At 47.5% G+C, this 27450-nt stretch overlaps 1 pseudogene across 1 annotated transcript in view; it reads left to right on the top strand.

Moving 5' to 3' along the window:
- The first annotated feature begins 5778 nt into the window (after positions 1-5778).
- Positions 5779-27450, top strand: part of LOC147700391 (uncharacterized) — a 78791-nt pseudogene continuing 57119 nt past the window's right edge. Inside the window, exon 1 of the transcript XR_015299421.1 lies at positions 5779-5956. The product of XR_015299421.1 is annotated as an uncharacterized LOC147700391 (transcript). The remainder of the gene's footprint in view (positions 5957-27450) is intronic.

Below are 27450 nucleotides of genomic sequence, written 5' to 3'. Positions count from 1 at the left end.
TTCAAACCCATGCGCACAAACATAAAACTTGCAAACACACTCCTACTCGCACTCTCATTTATACTCATTCCCTCGCTTTCCTTCTTACTCAGTCTAACCCACTCACACTCTCACTTACTCATTCTCACTCCCACTCACTGTCGCTCATACACAAACATACATTCACTAGTACTCGTTCTCACTTTTGAACACATTTAGACACACTCTCGGTCTCTCTGATGTAGAGGTGTTCCCTTTTAATACAGAGGATTCAGTAGGTCCCTCAGGTATATGGGTCCTAGTGCCCATATATTTGTTGAAAATAATTTTTATTGTGTTTCAGACAGAACATTAAACAAGAACAACCCTCGTGTCTACCAAAACAAAAGGCTTGTGGCCACAAATGTACATAATTTCTCATTTTTACAATTTCGGACTGCTGTTTACTGAAACAAATCTTCAGTTCCTCTGTAGGACTGCATCTCCCTGTCACCGAGCACCAAGTCCTAGTCAGATACCCCTCCCCACTTTCCTCGACCCTCCGTTGGCAAGCTAACCTCACCTTTCCTCATATTTCCTTCAGTTCCATCCATTGGTCCCAAATTCTTTTGAACTTACAGGGACATCCCTGAGCCTGGTAAGTTTGCCTTTCCGCTCTCATGCTCCAGTCCATACCTTCCTCCCATTCTAGCTGAGCCGGCAAGGCCTTCGCTTTCCAATATTTGAGGAGGTAACGACAAACGAGAAGTGTGGCTCAATGGTTAGAGCGGCAGACCCTGATGCAGAGGTCTAGCCCGGGACCAGGGTTCAATTCCCCGCCTCGGCGGGTCTTGGGCTCAAAATTCCACGGACCTGATAATTCTCGCCTCGGTGCCTATTCCAATCATGGAGTCCCACTCTGCAACTCTGGGCAATAGCTTGCTTAATCTCCACAACGTCCCCCACAACGCTAAAGATGCCTGCCTCCACCTTGGGGGTGCCCAGGAGTGGACGCCTCACAGGGAAAGCCAGGATGGGTTCCACAGCGGTATTTGTACAAGCGCCTTGAGACCCTTGGGGGTGAGTAGTGCGCTATACAAGTATCAATTTACATTTTTTTTTACATCAGGGCTAGATTACTGAAACTCAGTGCATAACTATCTAAAGATTGTCTCCCCCCCACTCCCCCCACAAATGCCGAGGGCGATCAGTTGTGGTGTAAGCTCTATCCCCTGGTCCAGTGTGTCTGTGCGCCAATCCGCTCCCAATGCTCCTGTATCTCCGGGCTGTCCCATAGTGTGTGAATCAGAGTACCCCTCTTCCACAGGCAGGGCAGGCAAAGGTCATCCAACACCCTGCCCATCTGAAGCATGTGTGTTTGCGTGTAATATGCCCTGTGAAATGTTTTAAGCTGGATCAGTTGGAAACCTGCCCTCTTTGCCACCACTCGGGTATCTGCATGCCTGGCTCCAGTCGTCGTTTTCAAGTCTGCCAAGGTCCATCTCTTATTTTACCCTCAGTGTGCCCATATATTTGAATAGCACAATAAATACAGTGCTTTCCTGGAGAGCCCTCTGGGACACAGTTGTTAAAAGCAACATGCAGATGGGTATTATTGAGTTTTTCATTATCAACATGAGCTTGATGTAAAGTTCACCATAATCTGGGAGACATTTAAGGTCTACATTAGAGGTTACACAATGAGAGAATAGGTACTCAGTATGTGGGTAGCTAGAGAAGAATGAGAAAGCATTAGCGGACCGGGAAAGGAAATATGAGATTGACCATGGCCCCAAAATACTCATAAATGAGTTGCTGCTCATGAGCAGATAATTAGCAGATAGGGAGAGCCACTATCTGGCCAGGGATGCGCTGACTCGCAGTTACAAAGAAAGGAAAAGTCCAGGAAACCCTTTCATAGCTGTCGAAGAAAGGTCATCAGCACATTATTCGCTCAATAAAACTTTCCCCTGGGGAAATGTTGTAATAGTGCAGGAGTTTCCGTTCTATTATGAGGACATGTACATGACAGGGGCGGCTCTAGGTTCATGGTGGCCCTGGGCAGGGAGCGTAGGTAGGGGGCCCCGGAAGAGGGGGTCCGGGTGTGGCGGAGCGCGGAGGCCAGTGAAGAGGGGGGGGGGGGGTCATGGTGTTTAGAAGTTGTATAGAGCCAGAGGCCACCAAATCCCTGCCAGGGGCCCCCACACAAATATGTATCCATCCTCAGAGGATTATTATATTAAGGATATATATTGGTGTGGTGGCCCCTGGGATTTGGTGGCCCTGTGCAGGTGCACAGCTTGCACATGCCTAAGGCCGGCCCTGTACATGAGTAGGATAACTCCTGATCATTCCCACATGGACCAAGACTTGGAGATAACCTTGATAAGGATTGAGGGGAGGCCAGGAGCAGGTTGATGCACAGGAAATCATACTGGCCATCAGCGGCTTTTTGGGAGAATAGGCCCCTGAATTAAACGATGTTACTGTAGAATTCTGTAAGGCATTAAAATAAATTCTTGTTCTGCAGTTAGCTGACCTGTAACAAGAATTATTAGAACCAGAGGGTTTCTCCTCACTGCTAGACAACTATGGACGATACCTGAAAACCTAAGTAGGCAGGTTGAATAGTGGATGGGTTTGCCACTATTAATGTTTGTCAGGGTTGCTTTGATTAAAATGTTTGTATTGGCCAGATGTATCTAGCTATGCAACAACATTCCATCCCACTTGGTAAATCCTTGTTTGTTAAGCTGACGTTCCTGTTGTCCTGGCTGATTTGGGAAGGATGAAGTCTTAAGAGTTAACTGGGGGTGGCTCAAAATGCCATATGATAAAGGGGGGTTTGCAGTGCCTGACTTAGAGAGATACCATCATGCATCACAGTCCTGCTAAGCAGCATCCTGGGTTTATCCACAGTGCTGTACGGCCAATCTTCTGATACAGGATGACCAGGAAGAAGTGGGACACTTAAAAACCAGTGTTGCATTTAAGCTACCTAAATCAATGCTGCTAATACAAACTGTTGCCTGTTGCAGTGGGTATACTCCCTGGTCATCCCACTCCTTAACAATCCTGCCAACACTGGATAAGAGTGCTAAATCGGCTATAGAAGGCTGGCTCAGTGAGGCTGAGGAAGCCTCACCAAGTCAGGTGAGGCTGGGGACGCTGTACATATACAAAACAATGCATTTATAACACTAGAACAATTTTAAGAAGCCAGGGAGATGACTGCCATAGACATGTTTTATTATCTCAACTGTGGCATGCTGTGTCAGCAAGCTGGCCCTCTTTCCCCAACAAACCTACAGAGTTTTTCCCACACACGCAAATGATCACGAATCCTGGAGGTAGAGGTAGGCTTTATAAACTGTATTGTTTATGCACCGAATATTGTGTTAGCTACAGCAATTACAAGGCCATTGAAACATGGGAATTGGATCTTGGGAGCATAGTAGACAAAGTGTAGAAAATTCTAATCTGCTCAAGCTAAACCAGTGAACTATGGGCACAAACTGCTTCATTTAAAATTTCTGAATAGACTATACCGCTCTCGGTTTCTTACACAGAATAGACCCTGACAGGCCTTCTCATTGTGTGCGCTGCATGAACAATAAAGCTGCTGTTTTTCACTTGGCATGGGAATGTCTGCTGATTGGATCATATTGATCAAATGAATTGCAGTCCATAATGAAGATAGTAGGCACACAGGTGGATTCTTTCATTAGGCTTTTGGGATATGTTAAAAACGTTCCCCAAATCAATGAAGAGATTGGTGAATCTTCCAACCTAGTGTAGACTGCTCCGGTTTCGGATGAAAAGGCCTACCCCAAAGTAGGGGATTTGCTATTGGCTAAAGAATGCTGCTACCAGAGGGAAGACAGTGGTAGAATATGTGTCGATGCTGGTTCCACAGGCACAACTAAGGGATATCTGGGGCCCACTCAGAGCCTGCTTAGCGCTCCAGTCTGAGGGAAATGTTGACAGTGAGCGATGTCGATGTACATGGGTCAATCATGCCCTAACTGTCGACCTAAGGATCTATAGTAAAAATAATCAGTGAACTAATGACTTACACACTAAATATGGTATTTTTTAAATCTGTACTTGAATACAGCAGCATTGAGCGAGTCACTTGTATTGCACAGATCTGGCATGCCATGTCATAGTATATGCAATATTGATAGAGGCGGTCCATTGTCTCCCAAGTGTCTGAATTATTGTAATCCTACAGCCCCCGGTGTGCTCATACCTGTTTTTCTTGTCTTTAATTAAAATCAAATAAATAAATATTTGTTTGAAAACACTTTCCCCTTCTGACTCAACTTTCAAGTCCTGGATCACCACTCTCATTCCCAGATCCAATGCCGTCTATCCATGTCTCTCCTTTTCCCTTCTCCCTCCCTCGTCCCCTCTTCAGAGTCCGGGTTCTGCAGCTGAAATACCGCAGGGGCTCAGGACAGACACATAGCTCCCTCCCTGACATACACAGGGGTGAGTGTTGGGGGGCTTTGGACAGAGACACATCTCCTTCCCTGACATACACAGGGGTGAGTGTTGGGGGCTCAGTACAGACACACATCTCCCTCCCTGACATAAACAGGAGTGAGTGTTGGGGGCTCAGGACAGACACACATCTCCCATCCCTGACATACACAGGGGTGAGTGTTCGGGGCTCAGGACAGACACACATCTCCCTCCCCTGATATACACAGGGGTGAGTGTTGGGGGCTCAAGACAGACACACATCTCTTTTCCCTGACATACACAGGGGTGAGTCTGGGGGCTGAGGACAGACATACATCTCCCTCCCCTGACATACACATGGGTGAGTGTTAGGGGCTTAGGACAGACATACATCTCCTTCCCCCAGACATACACAGACAGGGAGGGGTGAGTGTTAGGGGCTCAGGACAGACACACATCTCCTTCCCCCTGACATACACAGGGGTGAGTGTTGGGGGCTCAGGACAGACACACATCTCTTTCCCCCTGACATACACAGGGTGAGTGTTGGGGGCTCAGTACAGACACATCTCTTTTCCCTGACATACACAGGGGTGCAGACATGCCAACCCTCCCGATTCAGGCGTGAGACTACCGATTTGAAGGCTAGTCTCCCGCCTCCCGATTCGTACAAGCAAAAACCCGATTCCTCGTGGGTTTCAGCTGACAGGGCTTGCTATTGTGTAAAGTGCTAATTCTTCCAACAAAGAGTGGCGAGGCAGGGGCTCTCGAAGGGGTGAAAAACATACGAAGCGTCATTTACTTGGAAATCGTCTTTTAAAAACCTGCGAAGTACTTGGGGGGGTGGGGGGGGGGCTGTTTCAGCCCGGGCAGCCACAGGGGGGTGGGGTGTGCATGCACTACCAACAATCTGCCAGGCCAGTGCCCAACACTTACATCGCCCTCTCTCTGCCTGCCATTATGCTCCATGCTTCTGAAAGGTAAGAAAAAAACGTGCATTTAAGTTTCAAATGTCCGATCCTGCAGCAGCACACTTCCAAAGCCCATACATGCCAGTAACCCGATTCAAAGCCCCATTCTCCCGATTAGTTTTTTTAAATCTCCCACTTTGCTCTCCTGAAATGTTGGCATGTATGGGGGTGAGTGTTGGGGGTGTTAACCTCTCCCCCCTCATCCTCTCCTCTGGGGGGTTCTGTCTCTTCTCCTCCTTCGGCCGCAGCTGGTTTCTGCCTCGGGGCTGCTCAGGGTCACTGCAGCCAGAGCTACTGCTGAGTCCGTTGTCTCTTTCAGTTACTCTCAGCTCCAGACCGGAAGGCTCGTGATTTCCTTTTCCGGTCAGCGTGGGCGAAGACTGCACCAGCAGTGAATGCAGTCACTTCCGGCCTCTTCCTCGGCTCCAGCAGCTGTAAGGGCGGAAGGATCCTCGGTCTGTGCGGTGACGTTCACCCTTTGACCCCGGACGTCACCCCCGGCCTCGTGCTGTCATCTTCACCGTCCCAGGTTCTGAGGCTCTGAGCAGGTGTCTGCGCAGGTAGAGTCTACAGACCCCCCCCCCCCGCACCCCCGCTTCAGACAACCTGAACTCTGCACCTCCCCCCCCCCCCCACGGAGGAGGACCCTTCACCCCCCCCTTCAAGCCATGACCCCTCCCGGGCTGCGGCACCTCTCCCTCCGCCCCCTCCTTGGTCCTAATCTCGGCCCTGTGAGCCCCTCCCTCTCCTTTTGGACTCTGAGGAGGTGTCTGGGGGCGGAGAGTGAGGCCCACAACCTCTCGGGTGGAGGGAAGGGGCTGCTGAAGTCTGAAGAGCTGCCTGGGCCTCAGTCCTGCTTCAGCTGCTGCGGGATCTTCTATCCTGGCCCTCCAAGCCCTGCCAAGTACCACGCATCAGGGGGCATAGCTGCCAAGTACCACGCATCAGAGGTGATAGCTGCCAAGTACCACGCATCAGTGGTGATAGCTGCCAAGTACCACGCATCAGTGGTGATAGCTGCCAAGTACCACGCATCAGGGGTCATAGCTGCCAAGTACCACGCATCAGGGGTCATAGCTGCTAATTTTTCTGCTTACTTATGTCTGACCTTTCAGTGTTCGTGCTGTGCTTATGTGTAACATGTTAACATCCTAGGTATGATATTATGATTGACACTTACTTAATTGTGAGCGGAACAAAGCAATTATTGTCATGTAATAAGACTATAGAAATGACTTCCGTTTGTGCTTCGTAGTGGTCTTGAGTGGACATTAAACAATTGAAACGCTCTTGAGGTGATTAAGTGAGGTTTATCAGAGCTGAGGGCTTTGCTAGAATAAATGAAAGGCTGGAGTGGATCAGCAGCAGCCTAGCTCAGTTGTGGGAGGGATGCCTGCACTAACAGGCCAGCCCACAGCAACGGGTCAGAGGGGCAGGAAGGGGCTCTCTGGATACAGGGGTGGGTGGGGGCTCTCTGGATATAGGGGTGGGTGGGGGCTTTCTGGATACAGGTGCAGGTGGGGGCTCTCTGGATATAGACGCTGACAAGTGCTGTGTGTGCTCCAGGCTCACTGCAGACCCTGAGAGTACAGTGCTCTTTCTCTTCAGACTCAGCAGCAGCAGGGCAGATGGCACAGTGCACATCCTGAAGATGATGCACATTCAGCAGTGTGCGCATTCGAAACGCCTTCCAGCCTGGTGCACCAATCCAGGATGCGGGGCCACCATTACCATGAATATTCTTTGTAATTAAGAGACCCCGCAGCTGATAGGAGGGTCTCATTAGGTACCCTGCTGTGATGCAGGGATTTATTTATCCAAAAAGGTTTAGTTTAACCCACCTTGCGTGGTACTTGGTAGAACTGGGGGTTGGACTAACACATTTTCAATCAATCAATCACAGACATTTATAGAGCGCGCTACATACCCGTGGGGTCTCAAGGCGCTGGGGGGGGGGGGGGGGGGGGGTGCCGCTACTGCTCGAACAGCCAGGTCTTCAGCTTCTTCCTGAAGGAGAGGTGGTCTTGGGTCAGGCGCAGGTCGGTCGGGAGGGAGTTCCAGGTCTTGGCGGCCAGGTAGGAGAAGGACCTTCCTCCTGTAGTCGCTCTTCGGATGCGGGGGACGTCGGCGAGGGCTGGTTGGCTGATCGGAGGTGGCGTTTGGGAGCGTAGAAGTTGACTCGGCTGTTGAGGTAGCTCGGGCCTTGGTCGTGTAGGGCTTTGTGTGCGTGGGTGAGGAGGCGGAAGGTGATTCTTTTGTTGACGGGGAGCCAGTGAAGGTCTCTCAGATGTCCGGAGATGTGGCTGGTTCGTGGGATGTCGAGGATGAGTCTGGCTGAGGCGTTCTGGATCCGCTGGAGTCTCTTCTGGAGCTTGGCGGTGGTACCGGCGTAGAGGGCGTTGCCGTAGTCCAGTCGGCTGGTGACGAGGGCCTGGGTGACGGTCTTCCTGGTCTCGGTGGGGATCCACCAGAAGATCTTTCGTAGCATGCGGAGGATGTTGAAGCATGCCGATGAGACGTTGTTGACTTGCCTGGTCATGGAGAGGGAGGAGTCCAGGATGAAGCCCAGGTTGCGTGCATGGTCTGTCGGTTTGGGTGCGGTGCCCAGGGCGGGAGGCCACCAGGAGTCGTCCCAGGCGGAGGGTGAGGAGCCCAGGATGAGGACCTCCGTCTTGTCCGAGTTCAGTTTCAGGCGGCTGGTCGTCATCCACTCGGCTACCTCTTTCATCCCTTCGTGCAGGTTGGCCCTGGCGGCGGCGGGGTCGTTGGTCAGGGAGAGGATCAGCTGGGTGTCGTCGGCGTAGGAGATTATGTTGAGGTTGTGCTGGCGTGCGATGGCCGCGAGGGGGCTCATGTAGACGTTGAAGAGGGTGGGGCTCAGAGAGGATCCTTGAGGGACGCCGCAGATGACTTCGGTGGCCTCTGACTTGTACGGTGATAGACGGACTCTCTGTGTTCTTCCGTCGAGGAAGGAGATGATCCATTCCAGCGCCTTGTCCTGGAATCCGACATTGCTGAGGCGCTGTGCTAGGGTGCGGTGGCAGACAGTGTCGAAAGCCGCGGAGAGGTCTAGGAGGATGAGGGCCGCTGTTTCTCCGTTGTCCATCAGGGCTCGGATGTCATCGGTGGCGGCGATGAGGGCGGTCTCGGTGCTGTGATTGGCTCGGAAGCCGGACTGCGAGGGGTCGAGGGATCCATTCGTCTCGAGGAAGGCGGCCATCTGCTTGTTGACGGTCTTCTCGATGACTTTGGCTGGAAACGGGAGGAGCGAGATGGGGCGGTAGTTCTTGAGTTCGGTGGGGTCCGCTGTGGGTTTCTTGAGAAGAGCGCTGAGTTCGGCGTGCTTCCAGCTCTCAGGGAAGGTGGCGGTGTCGAAGGATGTGTTGATGATGTCTCGCAGGTGGGGTGCGATGACAGCGTCGGCCTTGTTGAAGATGTGGTGAGGGCAGGGGTCAGTCGGTGATCCGGAGTGGATGGAGTTCATCGTGCGGATGGTGTCTTCGGTGCTGATCGGGGTCCAGGCGTGGAGGGTGGTGGTGCGGGGTGGTTGTTCGGTCTTGGTGTTCGTTGGTTGGTTGTTGAAGCTGTTGTGTATGTCTGCGATCTTGTTGTGGAAGTATGAAGCGAGGGAGTTGCAGAGGTCTTGCGATGGGGTGATGTCGTTGTTTCCTGCGCTGGGGTTGGAGAGCTCTTTCACGATGTTGAAGAGTTCCTTGCAGTTGTGTGCGTTGTTGTCCAACCTGTCCTTGAACGCAGTTTTCTTGGCGGCGCGGATCAGCTGGTGGTGCTTCCGGGTGGCCAGCTTGAAGGTGGTCCTGTTGTCTGGTGTAGGATCCCTTTTCCAGACTTTCTCGAGGGCTCGGCAGTTCTTTTTGGAGCTCTTGAGTTCGTCGGTGAACCACGGGGCTTTCTTGCTGCCGGATCTGCTGGGCGGGGTTCTCAGCGGGGCGACTTCGTCCGCGCAGTTGCTGATCCACCTCGTGAGGTTGTCGGCGGCCTGGCTGGGGTTCGCTGAGCTGGCGGGAGGGTGCTGGCTCAGGGAAGCGGCGAGCTGGTCTGCTGTGATCTTGTTCCAGCTTCTGCCGGCGGTCTGATTCTGGTGGTGGTGGGTCGTCGTTCTCTTGAAGGAGAAGTGGACGCAGCTGTGGTCCGTCCATTGAAGCTCTGTGGCGTGGCTGAAGTTGATGTCTGTGCTGGCGGAGAAGACTGCGTCGAGTGTGTGTCCGGCGAGGTGGGTGGGGGTGGACACCAGCTGCTTGAGTCCAAGATTGGCGAGGTTGTCGAGCAGGGTGCTGGTGTTGTGGTCGTTGTTGTTAGTGTTGGTTTCACTGCACTGACATGCCCTGTTCGCTCATTTTAAGGCTAGCGCATTGACCACCTGTGTGATGTTCTTGACAACCACCTGTGTGATGTTCTTGACAACTTGGAGCTGTGCTATGAGCATGCGCGCTGCATGTTCCTGTTGTTTGAAAATAATACTGTGGCTTCTGGTATCTCAATCTGGCACTGGCAGCAACAACACTGTACTTTACTTTTGTGCCTCGGCTGGGCTGGGCTCTCACTCCATCTTCGCCTCCACTGTACGACGTGGCCTCCGAGCCGGGGCGTGGTAAATAAAAAGTAATACAAGACCGAGCAGTGCCCTTGCATGTAGGATCAGGGGTGGCACCTTGGCTGTTGGTTTTTGGCAAGGTGCCTTCCCCTCTGTGGCTATAGTGTCTTGTTAGCCTCCTGGCAGCACCCAGTGCAGAGAGGGATGGTGGACGGCAGTTCTGTTATTTCCATACTGCCGCCCCCCACCCCCAACCAACCGAGAAGAGCGTGTTATTCACCAACAAACCATAGCTGACTTTAAAGCCCCTCTGAAATTGCGCTCTCCCACATTTACTACTTAGTAGCAATATCACAAATGTGGAGATCTCCTGATAGAAAAGATAGGCACTCTGGAGGATGAGTACTCCACTCCTAGGTTTGTGAATAGCATTTTGTAGTACTTTAGTACAATTATACTAGTACTACTAAACATACTACAAAATGCAGTTTGTACTTGGGTCGAATAATGGAGTTTGTCTCTGTGAGCCCCAAAACCTTTGCCGGTGGGAACATTTGCTTGAAGGGAAAACAAATCACCCTCAATATTCAATAAAAGTATACATTTTCAAATCTTACAAATATCTAGTGCTTATCAACCTCTGCGTGCCTCTTTTCAACATGGTCAAATTGGTATACTGCTGATTGGCATATTTAGCATATCTGTAGGGCCCTAGTATATGAAACCCATAGTGTACCAAGGGCTTCAAGTTGAATGTCACTAATAGGCTACAGAACTCATTGTGTAAACCACTACAGAGACAGCATAAAGCATGTCTCCACGCCTAACACTGTGGTCTGGATGTGGAGTTTTAAATTGTCAATTCGACCTGCCAAAATAAACACTTTTTTAACAGGATTGAACCTTCCTTTTAAGTATTAATAAGCCATGAAACTGAGATGGGGGGAGTCAGTGGTCTTAGGGCTAGCATTGTAGACGGTGGAACTGAGGAAACATGTTTGCGTTTTAGATATGAAAATACATATGGTTATTAAATCAAAAAATAGGATTCTGTGAATTCTGACATTCTATTAGAGACCATTTTTAGGTGTTGCGCCTAGCGTTGCAGTGCGAGATATTTAGTAAGGGAAAAACAGGGTTTGGGTAGCTGACCTAGGAATCGCACACACTCGTTCTTTTCCTTTTGTGCTACCCGATTGGCCTTTGCATGTGTCTTTTTTTTATAAAAGACTGCGCCCAATTGGCCAAAGGCAGGAGAATTGCTCCGCCCATGGCCTATTGGTGTCTATTACACGCTTGGTGTGCGTAATAGACACCAATAGGCCATGTGGTTTCAATTATCGTGCCCAGACACAGGAGCGATAATTGAAAGCACATGGCTCGCAGTGGCACGGGGCACCACTCACAGGCATCTTTGTTTTTCAAGAGGCAGTGAAAGTGAACGCTTTCCCTGCCGCTTGTTTGATTAGGAAAAGAAATACTGCAGTAATAAAAATCCCATGGAGAGCGACTGTCTCCAAAATAACAGCAGGTCTGAGGTGGTTGCTAGTTGTGACAGCGCTAGTTCAATGTGTTTTAAAGTGTGTAGCATGCATCTCCTGCGTAGTTTGGTTTCTCAGGGTCCCGGTGGCTCAGCATTGGTATTCAGGGTGCAGCCTACACCCAGCGCTGTCATGAATGCAACATAAATCTTACAAAAGATGAAACTCGTTTCCCTATTATCTTTACTAAGTTTAAAGTAGCAGAAGAAAGTATTTCTGATATTTAAAATGAAACTTTAAGAGGCTGAATGATGTACAAGGCTACACATTTCCTTACGGCAGAGGCCTTCAAACTTTTGTAGGTTGAGCCCCCCCCCCCCAGCTGAAATTTTTAGATGTTGGGCCCCCCACCACCTGACAGAAATTCCTGGACTCGACCGCCACGCGCACATTCCGGGCATATTCAGCGAATAACATTCAATACAATAAGAGTGTTTAGTAAACTGCCGGTTTGGGAGTGGGTGTGGTGAAATGACAGAGGCTTATTGCACAGCTCAAAACACCACTTTCCAAAATAAAATGTGTGCAAATTGTTTTTACTAGGATGCTTTGTTTTACACATGACATGGATTAATAATAACACCACCAACATAAATGTGACAGGTGTGCCTGTATTTCAGAGACGGTCAATCTGTGGATGGATTTTTGCTTCTGCCATCCTCAGGTTGTGCTCCACATCCAGTCTTGAACGGTACTTAGTCTTTAATACCGCAAGTGCTGAGAACCCAATCTCACATAAATAGGACGAGCTGAAAGGCAAGAGAGTTTTGATAGCAGCTTCTCCCAAAGTGAGGGTTGAGTAGTGTGCTCGTGTGACTGCAGGGTGAGGTACAGGGTGAACAGCGCAAGTGCATTGTGAGTGCAGAGTGATCACTGTGAGTGGAGGGTAAGTAGGTGAATGGTGTGAGAACAAGGTGATCAGTGGGAATACAGGGTGAGCGGGTGAATGGTGTGAGTGCATGGTGATCAGTGTGAGCACATTGTGATCGCTGAGTGCAGAGTGATGACTGAGTGCAGGGTAAGTGGGTGAATGATGTGAGTGCATCGGGATCAGTGTGAGTGCTGGGTGAGAGTGAAGGGTGAGAATGAGGAGTGAGTGGTCTGAATGCAGGGTGCATTCCCAGACACTTGAAGTAACTCTTCTAGAGCTGCATGAATGATCCATGACTGATAATAAACGGGAACAAAGATTGAAAAATCACATTATAAATGAATCAACTAAAAGAAGGGGGGACCGGGAGCTCGTTAACATTACAAATGAATACATACTTCTTATTTATGACCATATATAGAAATTTGCAAGCTGTTTAAACAACACATGGCTGGCTGGCATTTTGCGCGCCTGCCTGTGTAATTTTAAAAGAAACTTTCAGGGACGTTTTAAGGATTTTGGAGCCTGTGGGCCAAATGTATTTTCAGGGTCCCTGTTCGGACCAGCTTTGATTTTATGATCCAGTCTCATCTCTTTCATGCCTTCTTTGGTCAAATACTAAATGTGTGTACATTGGATATTCAGGGATAGTGATGTGTGTTTTCAGTATGTAACACAACGGCAGTTCACTAATATTAATGCAAATAATCTGTCACACCCTACTATTTCTCATATGTGAGGTCATGTATTGATCTAAAATATACTTTTTAAATGGATGAGTCCTTGCCTCCCACTGCAACTGAAGCCGTCAGCTCTGTAATTAACCCCTTCCTGGGACAGTTAACAAGACAAAAGTACAGGTACCTCGTGCCTCATCAATCTCCCCTCCCTCCCCCTTCCACACACTTACATCTAGCCATGCATAAGGCATCTCGGACAGGAAAGTTTACCCAGATCACAAATATCTTGCATGAACCACATCTAAACTGCACTCCCACTTTCCAGCGCTACATCTTGAAATAGATAGTGTAGAAATAAATGCCTCTGAGATATGAAGGTTTTGTGAAGGCACACTGGCTTTAGAATACTTATACATACGTCACGGTAATAAAGCATTATTATATTGTACTGTAGCGTGAGCCCTGCTCCTGCCTAGGCATTTGAGTTCAGTGTGGCCAGTGTCCACCAAGCGGTGCTCGACCAGCCTCGGCGTCTGTCCACCCATGCGCTCTGGCTGGTTCCAGTCGGCTCCGTTTCTGCTCCCAGGATTGTAAACCGAGGCCGCTGTCGGTCTGTTTCCGCCGTACAAGGAGCAGAGTCTTCTGGTGAGAGGAGGCCAAAGCGGAGACACGGCAGACTGGAGCAAGGGTCCCGGGCATGGCCATCCCCACAGCTTTCCTACCGAAGCTGCTGAGTGAGGTGACTGCCCATGAGTTAAGCCATATAGTGCCAAAAGTGGTCTTTTTAGGGTTCAGGGTAGGGCCTGCTTGTCGCAAGGTATGCAGGCCCTATTCTAAATGATAGTGTGTCTCAGTCAGGACTGTGAATGGCTATGTCGTCTAAGTATGCAACTGTGTACTTGTGCTGTGTTCGTAAAAGGACATCCATAAGTCTTTAAAAGGTGGCGGGAACACCATGAAGGCAAAATGGCAGGACCTGAAACTGATAGAGTCGGGTGGGGATGGAAATGCAATCTTTTCCTGTGCTTCTGGAGAAAGGGGTATCCGCCAGTACACTTTTGTGAGGTCAATTGTGAACATCACTGTAGCGTCTCCTGACCTTTCTATAAGTTTGTCCACATGGGGCATGAGGTAGGAATCAAACCGTGAGATAGAATTCAACGAATGGAAGTCGAAACAAATCGAAGACTTAATCTGGTTTGGGTACAAGAACAACTGGAGAGCACCAAGCGCTCTGGGAAGGCTCAATGATATCGCCATCAACATGGCATCTACCTCCTGCTCTACTGCCTGTCTCCTAGCAACCCGAATATGACAGGGTGTTTGTTTTACTACTCTTGACCCCTCAGTGATGATATTGTGTTCTACCAAAGAGGTGCGACCAGAGTTACCCGACAGTAGGTTAGGATGTTTGTTCAATAGAGCATTTAGTTGCTTCTGCTCAACTGTTAGGTTGTCTCCCATCTTAATCAGTCCCTCTGTAATATCCACCAGGGGCTGGAGTGGAATGTCTAATGGTTTGTTGACATTGACGTGATTTATAGCGATACTGATGTCTATGGATCTAGATAGGTGTTCTTCCCAGGCTTTTAGAAGGTTCACATAGTAGACCTGCCCCACCCGTCCTCTGTGTGGGATGGAAACCCTATACTCACTTGAGGGAATTTATCTAGAGTTTGATAGGGGCCCTGTCATGTCACTAGTAAAAAAAAAATTCAGTACTTGGAAGCAACATTAATACCTTATCTCCCACAGAGAATCTGTTCTGCAGCCATATCAAGAAGAGCACTGGTTTTCTCCTGAATAGTAGCTCAATTGGAGGAAACCATGTTGACCTCTGTTCATGCGTACGGATGGCGAGCAGCACTAAGGGTAACTTCCGGACCCAATCCCTCTCCGACTTATGGATAGCTTTCCTTAGCATAGTTTTAATGGTTTTGTTGTATAGCTCCACCAGGCTGTCTGTTTGAGGGAGATAAACTGAAGTCCGAATCTGTCCAATGCCCAGCAAACTACATATCTGTTTAATCAGGCGAGACATAAAGGTGGGGTCCTGGTCAGTTAGGATTTCCTAGGGAAACCCCACATGAGAGAAAAAAGAAATGGTGACTTGGGCTAATGACTCAGTAGCCCTGGTCAAGGTTTTGGCTTCCAGATACCGTGTTGCCTCCTCCACCAATGCTAAGATTTATTGGTGTCCAACGAGTAGATAGGGGTCAACGGGCCTACAAAATCCATACCCACCCGCTGAAAGGGTACTTCAATTATAGGGAGAGTTTGGAGAGTGGCACGGGGAAGTGAAGGGGGGGTTGACAAATAGACATATGGGACACGGTCCACAAAACGTAGCCACCTCCTGCTATACCACAGTCCAATAGAACTTCCCCAGCAGATACTTCAGGGTGTTTTCTTGCCCATAATGACTACCCTTGTCTGACAATGAGCTAGATGTATCAGCTGGTCACGAAACGCCACTGGTACCAATACTTGTTCTCTTGTATGTACACTGTTTCAAGTTATCCTATATAACAAGACTTTTTTATACAAAAGAATGGATCTACCTTTTTTGGATCATCTTCCTGCGCTTGTTCACAGGCATACATCAATGAACTATAATCCTTCTGGGCTATCCGAAAACTCCATCCCGGCGTCTGTAACCCATCTGATGATGTATTGTGTTGTATTGTAATTGCATTTAAATAGCGCTTACTACCCCTGAAGAGGCGTCAAAGCACTTTCGGCGAGTAGCACGCTACTCTGGAACCCATAAAGAATTAGTGTTGAGTTAGTATAGTGAAATATGAAAATCATTTGAGTGGTGGATAGGTTACTCAGTAATTTGGATTCAAAGGGATAATGTAAAAGCACAAGCGGTTGTTGGACAGGAAAATAAACAAGAGTCGGTCCGTTCCCTTCTTTTCTCATTACAGGATTTTATTATTTTGAGAAGCTTCTTTGACCCATCCCACCATGGGGTTTGGATTTGTTAGGTTGGATAGGTACTAGTGAAACCTAGGCAAATCTGTAACTAGTAACACTTTTTCGGGAAGAGATAGAACTATCCCTACCTTTCGCAGTTTGGGTTCACGGTCGATCTCAAATAAAACTTCTGCAAGGAAGTACGTTTTTCTATCGCCATGCACACAGGTGACCTGTATAAACTATCCTTCTTGTATCTGGGTGTTGGGTGTCATCTCTTTGCTAACCACAGTATCGGGACAGCCCGTGTCTAACAGGTCGATTATAGGTTTGCCATTTAAATGGACTTTTTTCTGAACTTCTCTGTGACCTCCCTGGTGACTAATATATGACCATCGGGTATAACCCACCTCCATGGGCTCACTAGCATGGACACATGAGGGATAGTGGAAGCATTGTGGACCCTGTACTTTCCCGCTTCCGCCACTACTTGGTTTTGGCTGTATTTTAGGAGGGGCTGTGGTTCTACTTTCTGTTGCCGGAATTGCTCACCGGGTTGGGGTGATAGGTGTTAGTATGGCGAGTGAGGGCGGATGTGCTCTGAATTCATGGGAATGGTGGTAGGTGCAGGATCAACAGCCAATGTCACAGTGATGTTTAGGTGTTGTTTTACCCAGGCCCCAGTGTTGCTAGGCAAAGCCTCCAGATATTGCTCGAGATACACTTTCTCAGTAAGTTCTTCTACAGAGGTAGTGGAGGGTTGAAGCCACCAGTTCCCCAAGTCCCTTATTCTGTAGTACAGAACCTGAGGGTTGTTCCCTGCAGTCCATCTTTTGTTTAAAAAAAAAAGTCTCCTGTAGTATTCCTGGTCACATCCCAATCTTTCTAAAATAGCTCTCTTGATATCCACGTAGGGTGTGACTCCTGATAGATTGGCTGTCTGGGAGGCGGCCTGTAATTCTCCAGACGACAAGGGGCCTGTATTCTGGCCCCATCTCTCCTGAGGTCAGGTTGCAGTAGAGGTTACTCTTTCAAAGTTTACAAAAAAATTGTTAGGATTATCGCCTTCCAGAAACATTTGTAAGATTGTGCCCGGCACATTGGGGTGTGCACTGGCACTCTATATTGCATTGATTAGCCTTAAAAGCGCTGTCTTGTACCTGTTGGTTGGAGGTTTGGAGGGCTGCTTGTACCCTTAATGCTTTTTAGAAAGCAGTGCATTCTTTTTATGCTGTTTTGTTTCTGCTGTTCAAAAATCAATTGTAAGTAGACCGGCCCTTCAGACAGTTGTGTGACCATTACCTCCCTAGAAATGGGTTGTGTCATTTTGGCTCTATGCAAAAACCAATAGGGGAAAGGATCACTTGTCCTGCATAACCTAGGTATGCATTTTTTTGACGTGTCCTAATTAAAAAACCCTCATACACGTGTCTTAAGAATGGTGTGGGCGGTATATCTTGTTTCTCCGCCTATTGAACACGTGTCTGCAACATCATCGGGTTAGTGATTATGCAACCTCCACCCGGAGGAATACCCCTGGTTAAGACAGTAGTGATCAGTGATGTGTTATAAGGGTAAAATCTATAAAAATCACGTACAGCCAGAGTGTGATTTTAATAATTCTAGATTCGAGATAGAAGTAAAAGTATTTGGCATGCGTTTCAAAGAGTATTTAGGACTCTCACGCACTATTTTGAGCTAGTATACTTAAAAAGGTCGACATGTTTCAGCCCTTGTTTGCACATGTGTGTCAGGTGGGCTTTCTTCAGGACCAGTGTACAGTGTGATCAGAGATCGTGGGTGTCTCCGCAAGTGAAGTCCTAGAAAGAGAATTTCTTTGCAAGGAGCAACGTGAAAGAAAAATATGTATTAATCTTAGTCTTGGTAAGGTCTTGTAAGTACCTGTGAATACAAGAAACAAGAAGGTAGGGGAGGAGGAAGGGAGGGGTTTAAGGACACATATAGGAAAGCTTTTTCCTTATAGGTTACAGCAACTGGAAAATGGCAATACTTTGTCAAACCACGCAGCCATAAAATGGCGAAGGTTCACTCTCTCACTCTATTTTTCATAAGGGCAAAATGTCTCTGCTTATTCTATTAGATGCCTCAAGTCTGTATCGAAACATTAATAATACTGGCGAAACAATTTGTTTGACACAGTTCATGGTGGTATAAGCGGGAATGTGTTACGAAAAAGGGGTCCTCAATACACCAATACATCCATTTGCATCCTTTCAATGTGAGTGAAAAAGCTCACTGTGCCCCTCCATTCTCAGTTGATTACAAAAATGGAAAACGTTCGTGATATTTTAATTCACACTCACTCACTCTCTCTCGCAATGCTGATGGTAATATTGGCAGTAAACATGGGTTTAAATTCATGTGGCTTAAGGCTCCCTGTACGATTTCATTTGGCCAGAGTAATGTCGCGCCATTAATGCAGATTTGTTTTTACTACCGAATTCAGCTGCCGATATTCAAAAATGCCCCCCCACGTACCTTACGTGGTTCAATTTGATGCCTCAACGGGTCCGAGGGATTGAGCGAGGCCTGCTAATAAAGTTTTGAAAAAGTAGCATGTTTAGTAAATAAACTAATTCTTCACAGTTTTGTTGCTGGCGTGATGGATCCTCCAGTACCTGCGGTCTCGTGGTGAGCACGACTTGTGCTGACTCTTCCTCTTCAAAACCCGGATGTTTGGTGCTACTTGCGGGTGATACTGGTTCGGAATGGAAACTGAAGAAAGACTATGAGTCCCTATCCCCCCTTGCCCCCCCCCCCCCCCCCCCTCCTCAAGCGCCTTGAGACCCTCTGGGTATGTAGTGCGCTATATAAATTTTGACTTGACTTGACTTGACTAAGGTTTTTTTCAGAAGCTCGATTAAGTTATTTAAAAAATTTAATAAAAAAGGGGGGACAGAATATTTTATTTTTCAAGTGATTTTAAAAAACCCGTTTTAATTAAACAAGGGATATGATTGATTTTGTGGTGTGAATGCAAGCGCCAAACTCGTTTTAGCGAACGTGGCTCGGTTTTAGGAGATGGATGGTCCTTGTTAATATGTATAGATCATATTAGTTGTTGACTCTATTGAGGGCATTTGCTGTTTATATTTCCCATCTGGGTCGAATATATCTAGTTTTATATGACTGTGGCCAATCAAAGGGGGGGGGGGACATTAGATGTAACTGTTCCACTTAATTAAACACATTCATCATTCAATTTTGAGAAATTCATCAGTTGTCTTTGGAGAAGTCCATCTATTATTCAGGCTCAGCCAAGGAATGTGGTCATTGAGTCCTTGTGTGTCCATTTTTAATCTATGCACCCATCTTTGCTCCTTCTCAAACAGGATTTTTTCTGCGTTGTTGTTTTTTACCATGAGTGTTTCCAGAACCATCCATTGTAGGTCTGCAATTGTGTGACCTGCCTCTATGTAGTGGTTACTCATTTTTGTGGTGCATTTCCCGTATTGGACATTACTTCTATGTTCACATATTCTTTTCTTCACTTTCCGGCACGTCATGCCGATGTAGCGCATGGTGCACGGACAGGTGATCATGTAGATCACGTGGCTGGTGTTACAATTTGTATGATTTCTCATTGTCCAATTCAGGTTAGGCAGTAGTTGTATAGTTTTTACAGTGCTTGTGAGGGTGCAAACAGAACAATTTTCACATGGGAAATGCCCTCTGACCGGGGCGTGGTCCCATAACGCAGGATTTTTTGGCTCTAGACACAATATCTTGCTTCTGACACCACTGTGGCCACGTCGTTTTTTTTTACGCCCCCTTACCTTGCACCTTCAATGATTGACGCAGTCTCCAGGTACGTTCTCTTTCTTTCAGTATTTTTATTCAGTTTATTTCTGTTTAGTCAATAGTCCAAACTATACTAAGGAGAGTGTATATTAGGTGCAAAGGTCGCTGGGTGTCTCTGGAGAAAATATCAAAAGGACAGAAGTCAGTCTCTTATAGTGGCCAGAACCAGTGCTTTATTTCCAGCGTGCCTGTCACGACCCCCTTGGTTTTTTAATGCACGACACTTAATGGTTGGTGTTCCCCAATTCTTTAATGATCTCACTCAGCAGAGCACCCTCCCACCCACCACCTCCAAAAGGTGAAAAAACAGGTGTTAGGAACTTACCTGAGGCCACAACACTCCTGGACTCAGTCATGTTGCTCCTAGTGCGGTTTTCTTCCTCTTGGACAATGATGCCACACAGCCACATCAGAGCCTCTGATAACGTTGGCTTCTCGGGCAGATACCCCTTGCTCTGCTTTTTCGTTGTCGTCCTAGTTGGCTTTGGGTCGGTCTGCTTCGTGTCCTCTTCCTTGTTGCCTCCGTCAGCATTCTCCTCCTCGTGTCCTCTGTCGGCATTCTCGTTTCCCTCAGGAACCTCTGTCGCCCCACCATTACCTACTTTGCCTCTTAAATGTATAAAGTCCTGCGTCAGCCTCACAAGACCATTATGAATTTCTAGAGCAGAACAATCATATCCGGTCGGGAAGAATGCCGCAGTCATCCTGGAAGTCCCGGGGTGAACCCCGACCTGATCACACTGTGCTTGTGTAAAGTACTTTAACACATTGGGGTCAAGTTTGCACTATATAAAAGCTGCAACAAAAACAAAAGTCAGAGGACGGACAAAGGTATCTGGCCTCCTAGCTCATTTATTGTGCTGTGTGGGGGCACGGCAATGGGAGGGAGGGGGAATAAGCAAATACAGACAACAGGAGGGAGTAGATGACCGAACCAGCTACAAAATGATGCACTCTGTGGAGTGGCTCCACAAAAAGAAAAATAACTCAGAATGCCAGATGTATCGTCTGTATAAATAGCAAATTAAATTGTACGTACTATTTTTCATATTAATTCTTTTATAGCGCTTTAATCACACACACAGACTATACAACGATAATACATCATACAAGGGTGTAACTCAATGTCTAGGATAAGAGAATGAAGGTTTCAAGGTGTAGGAGTTACACATTTTTACTGGTAGGGATTTATATGATAACAGTGCATGGCTGGGAAAAACACAAAGTCAGGATATAAAACATAACATCCCAGTCCAGATTCAGATGAAACCATAGCACCGAGACAGCCCTCATCGCCACCACAGACGACATCAGGCGCCAACTAGACAATGGCGAAACTTCAGCCCTCATCCTCCTGGACCTGTCAGCCGCCTTCGACACGGTCTGCCACCGCACACTAAGGACACGCCTCCAAGAAGCCGGAATTCAGGAGAAGGCCCTGGACTGGACAACGTCCTTTCTCTCCGGCAGAACCCAGAGAGTCCGCCTCCCACACTTCCGTTCCGAAGCCACCGACCTCATCTGCGGCGTACCCCAGTGCTCATCCCTCGGCCCGACCCTGTTCAACGTATACATGGCCCCCTTCGCACAAGTGGCCCACCAACACGACTTGAACATCATCTCCTACGGAGACGACACCCAGCTCATCCTCTCCCTCACCAAGGACCTGCACACCCCCAAAACCACCCTCCACGAGGGAATGAATGCCGTCGCCGAGTGGATGAGGAGCAGCCGCCTGAAACTGAACTCAGACAAGACGGAGGTCCTCATCCTTGGCCCCACACCCTCTGCCTGGGATGACTCCTGTTGGCCGACCACACTGGGAACAGCACCAACACCCAAGGACCACGCACACAACCTAGGATTAATGCTAGACTCCTCCCTCTCCATGTCGAAGAAGGTCAACGCCGTCTCCTCCTCCTGCTACAACACCGTCCGCATGCTTTACAGGATCTACAAGTGGATCCCGACCGAAACAAGAAGAACGGTGACCCAAGCCCTCGTCAGCAGCAGGCTGGACTATGGCAACGCACTCTACGCAGGAATCCCAACCAAACACCTACGACGACTGCAACGCATCCAAAACGCCTCCGCTCGCCTGATACTCAACACCCCTCAGCGCTGCCAAATCACCTACCACCTAAAAGACCTGCACTGACTCCCTGTCAACAAGAGTATCACCTTCAAGCACCTCACCCACGCACACAAAGCACTCCGCAACAACGGACCAGCCTACCTAAACAGCAGACTCAACTTCCACAACCCCGCCCACCAGCTCCGCTCCAACAGCCTCGCCCTTGCCACCGTCCCGTGCATCCAACGAACGACCTCCGGCGGCAGATCCTTCTCCTTCCTCGCCGCTAAGACCTGGAACACCCTTCCCGCTCATCTGCGGCTGATCCAAGACCTCCTCACCTTCGGTAGGCTCCTCAGGACCTGGCTCTTCGAGCAGTAGCAGCACCCCTTCCCCTCTGCGCCTTGAGACTCTCACGGGTAGGTGGTGCGCTTTACAAGTTTACTGATTGATTGATTGATTGCTCAAACTTGGGAACTACCCAGAGTTCTCTGCTTCTTTTTTGCATAATTTATTCGGCACTCTAAGCCTGAAAGGGTGTTGTTTTCCTATTTTTTTTGTTATATAATTAAAATAATGTTGTTCTATATCTAACTTTCATTTATTAATCAATTATGAAGTAAAATGTAATTTTTTAAACTGTAAATGAAATGTTTTTTGAAGAATAATACTTAAAAATAGATTGTTAAAAAACTCAATATATTACAAACATTTATTTAATCTACAATTAACTTATCAAAACTATAAACATTGTATTTTATTTGTTATGGGTTGATAATATACTTATACACTTATTTGGGGTTAATATTAAACACAAAAGTATTTTAATATTCATGTTATGTTAAATAACTTTTAAACTTTTACTATACTTTACAATAGGGAGATCTTCACCTGGGTGGCAGAGATCTCCGCCAAGTGTGGGTAATTTTAAAATATAGTTACTAGTAGTGTGGCTCTGCTTTCCGCAGATGGAGACATGTAAGTCTATATTTTTGAGTACATTTGTACTCTGAAATGGAGAATAGCTAAAAGTAGTAAATGTGTTGAAAAAACTTAGAGCAATTTTACTTATGACGATTTTCTTGTGTGGTAAGTTTATCTTTGTTAATAGGCCAAAATGCGTTAATTTTCGGAATTTCATTAGCAAGCTCCCACAGATAATCACCCTTGTTGCTCACAACATTCACAGTCAGTGTAACGGGCAAGACAGTGTTCTTGAAGCAGCCCCAGGATTTGTACACTTTTATTCTAGCATTAGCTGTGGTGAAACTGGCTACGAAAATGTTAGCGTTACATGGAGGAGAGAATTGCCCTTTGGTGTACCACCAGCACGCATAGGCGGTATCCTCATCTATGAACTTACAGGATGTCGCATCAAAGCTTGTTTTTTTGGAATCTGATCGAAAGTCAAACTTTAATCAACAAAGGCTACCTGCATGTAGTCCCCCCCCATTGATCAAAATAGTCTTCCAAAAGATGTTACAAAAACGAAAAACCTGGGTGAGTGCGCTCATTCTAGACCTGAACCCTGCTTGTAATGGAGACCGGACCCTTTCTCCATAATCCAATCCTGCGATGTGCTCAATGGCTGTCTGCAGAATACCTTCTGCAGGCTATCTAGGAGAATAATAGGTTATAATTATTTGGCGGTTTCCAGGAACCCTTTTTAAAGATCTGTGTCAGCTCTGCAGTACTCCAGGATGGTGGTATACTTGTTCCTTTCATATTAAGATTGGGGATTCAATTTATATAGGGCATCCAGACATCAGGATTCAAAAGATAATGGCCTCCTGATAACCCTCTCTGGGCCTGGAGCCTTACTGCTCTTGATCCCACTTACAGTAACATCAGTATCTTGTAGTGAGAAGGACAATATAGGATTTTCATCATTTTTATCCTGTGGTTGGGAATCCAGAACTTCCATCAACAAGCTATTTTGCAGTTTATTTAAAAAAGAGGTAGACCCATTCTTGCAGCTGGCCAATGTATTTAAGTTGTTTTAGCACTACAGTAGAGCCACGGGCAACCGTATCCCAGAACAATTTGTTGTTATTAGATTTGCCAGACTCAATCATGTACTCCCAGATTGGGAGAATTCAATCTCTTTTGGCCTTTAACAGAGTGCCTTTATAAGATTTTCTATCAATGTGGCTATCTGCTCTAGTATTGTTCTCATGCATTAAGTAACAAACTCTTAGCCCCCTTGCAGTCCTTATTGTACCATTTTGCTTTGGAGGGTCTTTTTAGCATTTTTACATGAACTCTGGCATAATAGAGCTCTGGTATTTTTCATAAGGGAGTTATTATGTTCCATTTTCATAGAAGAACCCCCTATAGTATGGAGGGCAGGGATGCCCTTCATCATGTCTTTAAGTAATACTCTGATATTTATGAGAATTTCAGGGTTCATTTGTAACCAGCCCCGTCTTATGCACTGAAGGAAGCTGGCTCTTTATATGATATACCAAAAAGAGGTATATCGTGGTATTCCCTTGTGAGTGGACAGGGGCTTGCTCCAGCAATCCGAATGTGCTTTGCTAGGGGGTAGTATGGTCGAGCAGCCTTAGGCTTATCAGAGAGGACTGTTTGGCATCTGCAAAATACACACAGTCAATAAATGATGCACAGGACTCAATAAGGAGATCCACACCAATGTATACAAATAATACGTACCTTTATATATGTTTAGAAACCATAATCAAAAGTCAACACAGTGCATTTATCAGAAGCTGCAATGTTAGCCTATGGAATGAAAACCAAGTTTGGCTTTCAGGTAGAGTAGAGACCAATCTCCTTGACTTAAGGTGGGAATGGGGCAAGATCCAAGGCCGCACCAGCAGTGCACCTCCAGTCGCACTAGGGCGGGCGAGTGCAGTGCTGCAATATATCTTCGGGTTCCCAATGTTAGTCAACTAGGATTGGTCTCCATGAAAGGAGGCTGCAGGTTTCAACTGTGAGGCCAGTCGGGCGGAGACAGCCAGAGGGTTTAAGTCTTGTTATGCTAGGGGAGGTGGGGACACCAGTGGTCCCCTTCTCCTCGGGCCAGGGTGGCTGGGAACTGAGGGTCTTTGAGGTGTCAGATTTCTTTGCCCGGGAACACTCGTGGCTGAGGGTGCCTGCAGGTAGCCTCAGGAGTTCACGAGTGGAAAAACCAAATTCGACTCTGTCTCCTGAGGCAGGGGGGCTCAGATGCAATAGTGCTTGGTAGCGTCGGGTTTTTTTTAGGCCTGGAGTCCTCGCAGTTCTTTTTGGGGTGCCTGCAGGATGAAGGGCAGCAGCTCCACTCCTCCACGTGAGTCTGTGGGGCTTTGTTGAATGCAAGTAGTCCACCCCGGCTTTAGGAGGCATGACAGCTTGCTGGGTGAGAAGACTTTGGAACAAATCAATGGGAACAGCAGATAGGCCGTTGAGGGAGTCTAAGGTAATATCCAATGGGCTACCCACCTCTGAGGTCTCTATGTCCCCTATATGACTACTTCCTGTGGGAACTGGGCATAACCCTGTCCCAGAGTTCCTAAGTTTGCCATTACCAAGATGGCTAACTTTGAAAAATCGCCTACACTTCAGGTAGCCCAGCTTAGGGGTGGTACTAGCCTGAGAGTGGACACGCTATTCTGACTAGCAACTAGATGCGCAGCCTACAGTGGCAGTCTGTATGTGCTTGGTAAGGGGTCCTTTAGGATGATACAATTTGTGCTGCAGCTGTTTTTTTTTTAGCTTCCTTGCCCTAAGCATCAGCTGTACCCTTTGCTAGGGACGTATAGGGGGTGCTCATGTTATTGATAATTGTTAAAACATTTGCACAGTTTTGGGATAGAGATCTGGCACTGGGGACATGATTAGCATAAACCCAGCATCCTTCGAGCCAAAATTACATCAAATACCTGCCAAAAAGTGGGGATGACCATGTCAAAAAAGGGCACTTTCCTACATACACTTCCTATTGTTACTAAGCAAGATTTCTCCTGGAGAGAATGAGGAGGGAGCTTTTACTGAAAGATATAGCAAATCATTGCTTGTCAGAACAAGAGCGTTGTGATCACTGTCCTTGCGATATACAATATTCATATCGTCCAACAGGTGCCAAAGATCAAAGAGGACGTTGGGAAGCAACTTGAGACATGGTGGAGACACATAGTCAAAGAGGCAGACGTACGTAGCCCACAAAAATTCCTTCATCAAAACATGACTTAGGGGATCAGCTCAAGCCGTGATGTAGACTCACAAGACTGTGATATGTAGGTCACAAACACGTCGTCATCAAAACTGATGTAGGGGAGTAGCTTGAAGGGTCCAAAACCTTGAGTGTCCTCATCGAAGCAATCTAAGGGATACTGAAAAGAAACAGGGAGAAAAGCTAGGCCAAGTGCAAAAAAAACAATCTCTCTCTCTCTCTCTCTCTCTCTCTCTCTCTCTCTCTCCTTGGTCTCTCTCTCTCTCTCTCCTTGTCTCTCTCTCTCTCTCCTTGGTCTCTCCTCTCTCTTTCTCTCTCTCTCCTTGGTCTCTCTCTCCTTGGTCTCTCTCTCTCTCTCTCCTTGGTCTCTCTCTCCTTGGTCTCTCTCTCTCTCTCTCTCTCTCTCTCTCTCTCTTTGATCTCTCTCTCTCTCTCTTTCTTGGTCTCTCTCTCTCTCTCTCTCTCTCTCTTTCTCTCTCTCTCCTTGGTCTCTCTCTCTCTCTCCTTGGTCTCTCTCTCTCTCTCTCTCCTTGGTCTCTCTCTCTCTCTCTCTCTCTCTCTCTCTCCTTGGTCTCTCTCTCTCTCTCTCTCTCCTTGGTCTCTCTCGCTCTCTTTCTCTCCTTGGTCTCTCTCTCTCTCTCTCTCTCTCTCTCTCTCTCTCTCTCTCTCTCTCTCATCCTTGGTCTCTCTCTCTCTCCTTGGTCTCTCTCTCTCTCTCTCTCTCTCTCTCTCTCTCTCTCTCCTTGGTCTCTCTCTCTCTCTCTCTCCTTGGTCCTCTCTCTCTCTCTCACTCTTCTTTCTCTCTCTCTCTCTCTTCTCTCTCTCTGCTCTCTCTCTCATCTCTCTCTCTCTCTCTCCTTGGTCTCTCTCTCTCTTCTCTTTCCTCTCTCTCTCTCTCTCTCTCATCTCTCTCTCTCTCTCTCTTTCTCTCTCATCTCTCCTTTGGGCTTCTCTCTCTCTCTTCTCCTTGGTCTCTCTCTCTCTCTCTCTCTCTCCTTGGTCTCTCTCTCTCTCTCCTTGGTCTCTCTCTCTCTCTCTCTCTCTCTCTCTCTCCTTGGTCTCTCTCTCTCTCTCTCTCTCCTTGGCTCTCTCTCTCTCTCTCTCTCTCTCTCTCTCTCTCTCTCTCTCCTTGGTCTCTCTCTCTCTCTCTCTCCTTGGTCTCTCTCTCTCTCTCTCTCTATCTCTCAGCTCTCTCTCTCTCTCTCCTTGTCTCTCTCTCTCTCTCCTTGGTCTCTCTCTCTCTCTTTCTCTCTCTCTCTCCTTGGTCTCCCTCTCCTTGGTCTCTCTCTCTCTCTCTCTCTCCTTGGTCTCTCTCTCCTTGGTCTCTCTCTCTCTCTCTCTCTCTCTTTGATCTCTCTCTCTCTCTTCTTGGTCTCTCTTTCTCTCTCTCTCTTTCTCTCTCTCTCTCTTTTCTCTCTTTC

This window comes from Lissotriton vulgaris, chromosome 8 (genome assembly GCF_964263255.1).
Source record: "Lissotriton vulgaris chromosome 8, aLisVul1.2, whole genome shotgun sequence".
Classification (NCBI taxonomy): domain Eukaryota; kingdom Metazoa; phylum Chordata; class Amphibia; order Caudata; family Salamandridae; genus Lissotriton; species Lissotriton vulgaris.
The sequence above is the reverse complement of the archived record's forward strand: the minus strand, read 5'-3'. Positions and strand labels throughout refer to the sequence as shown.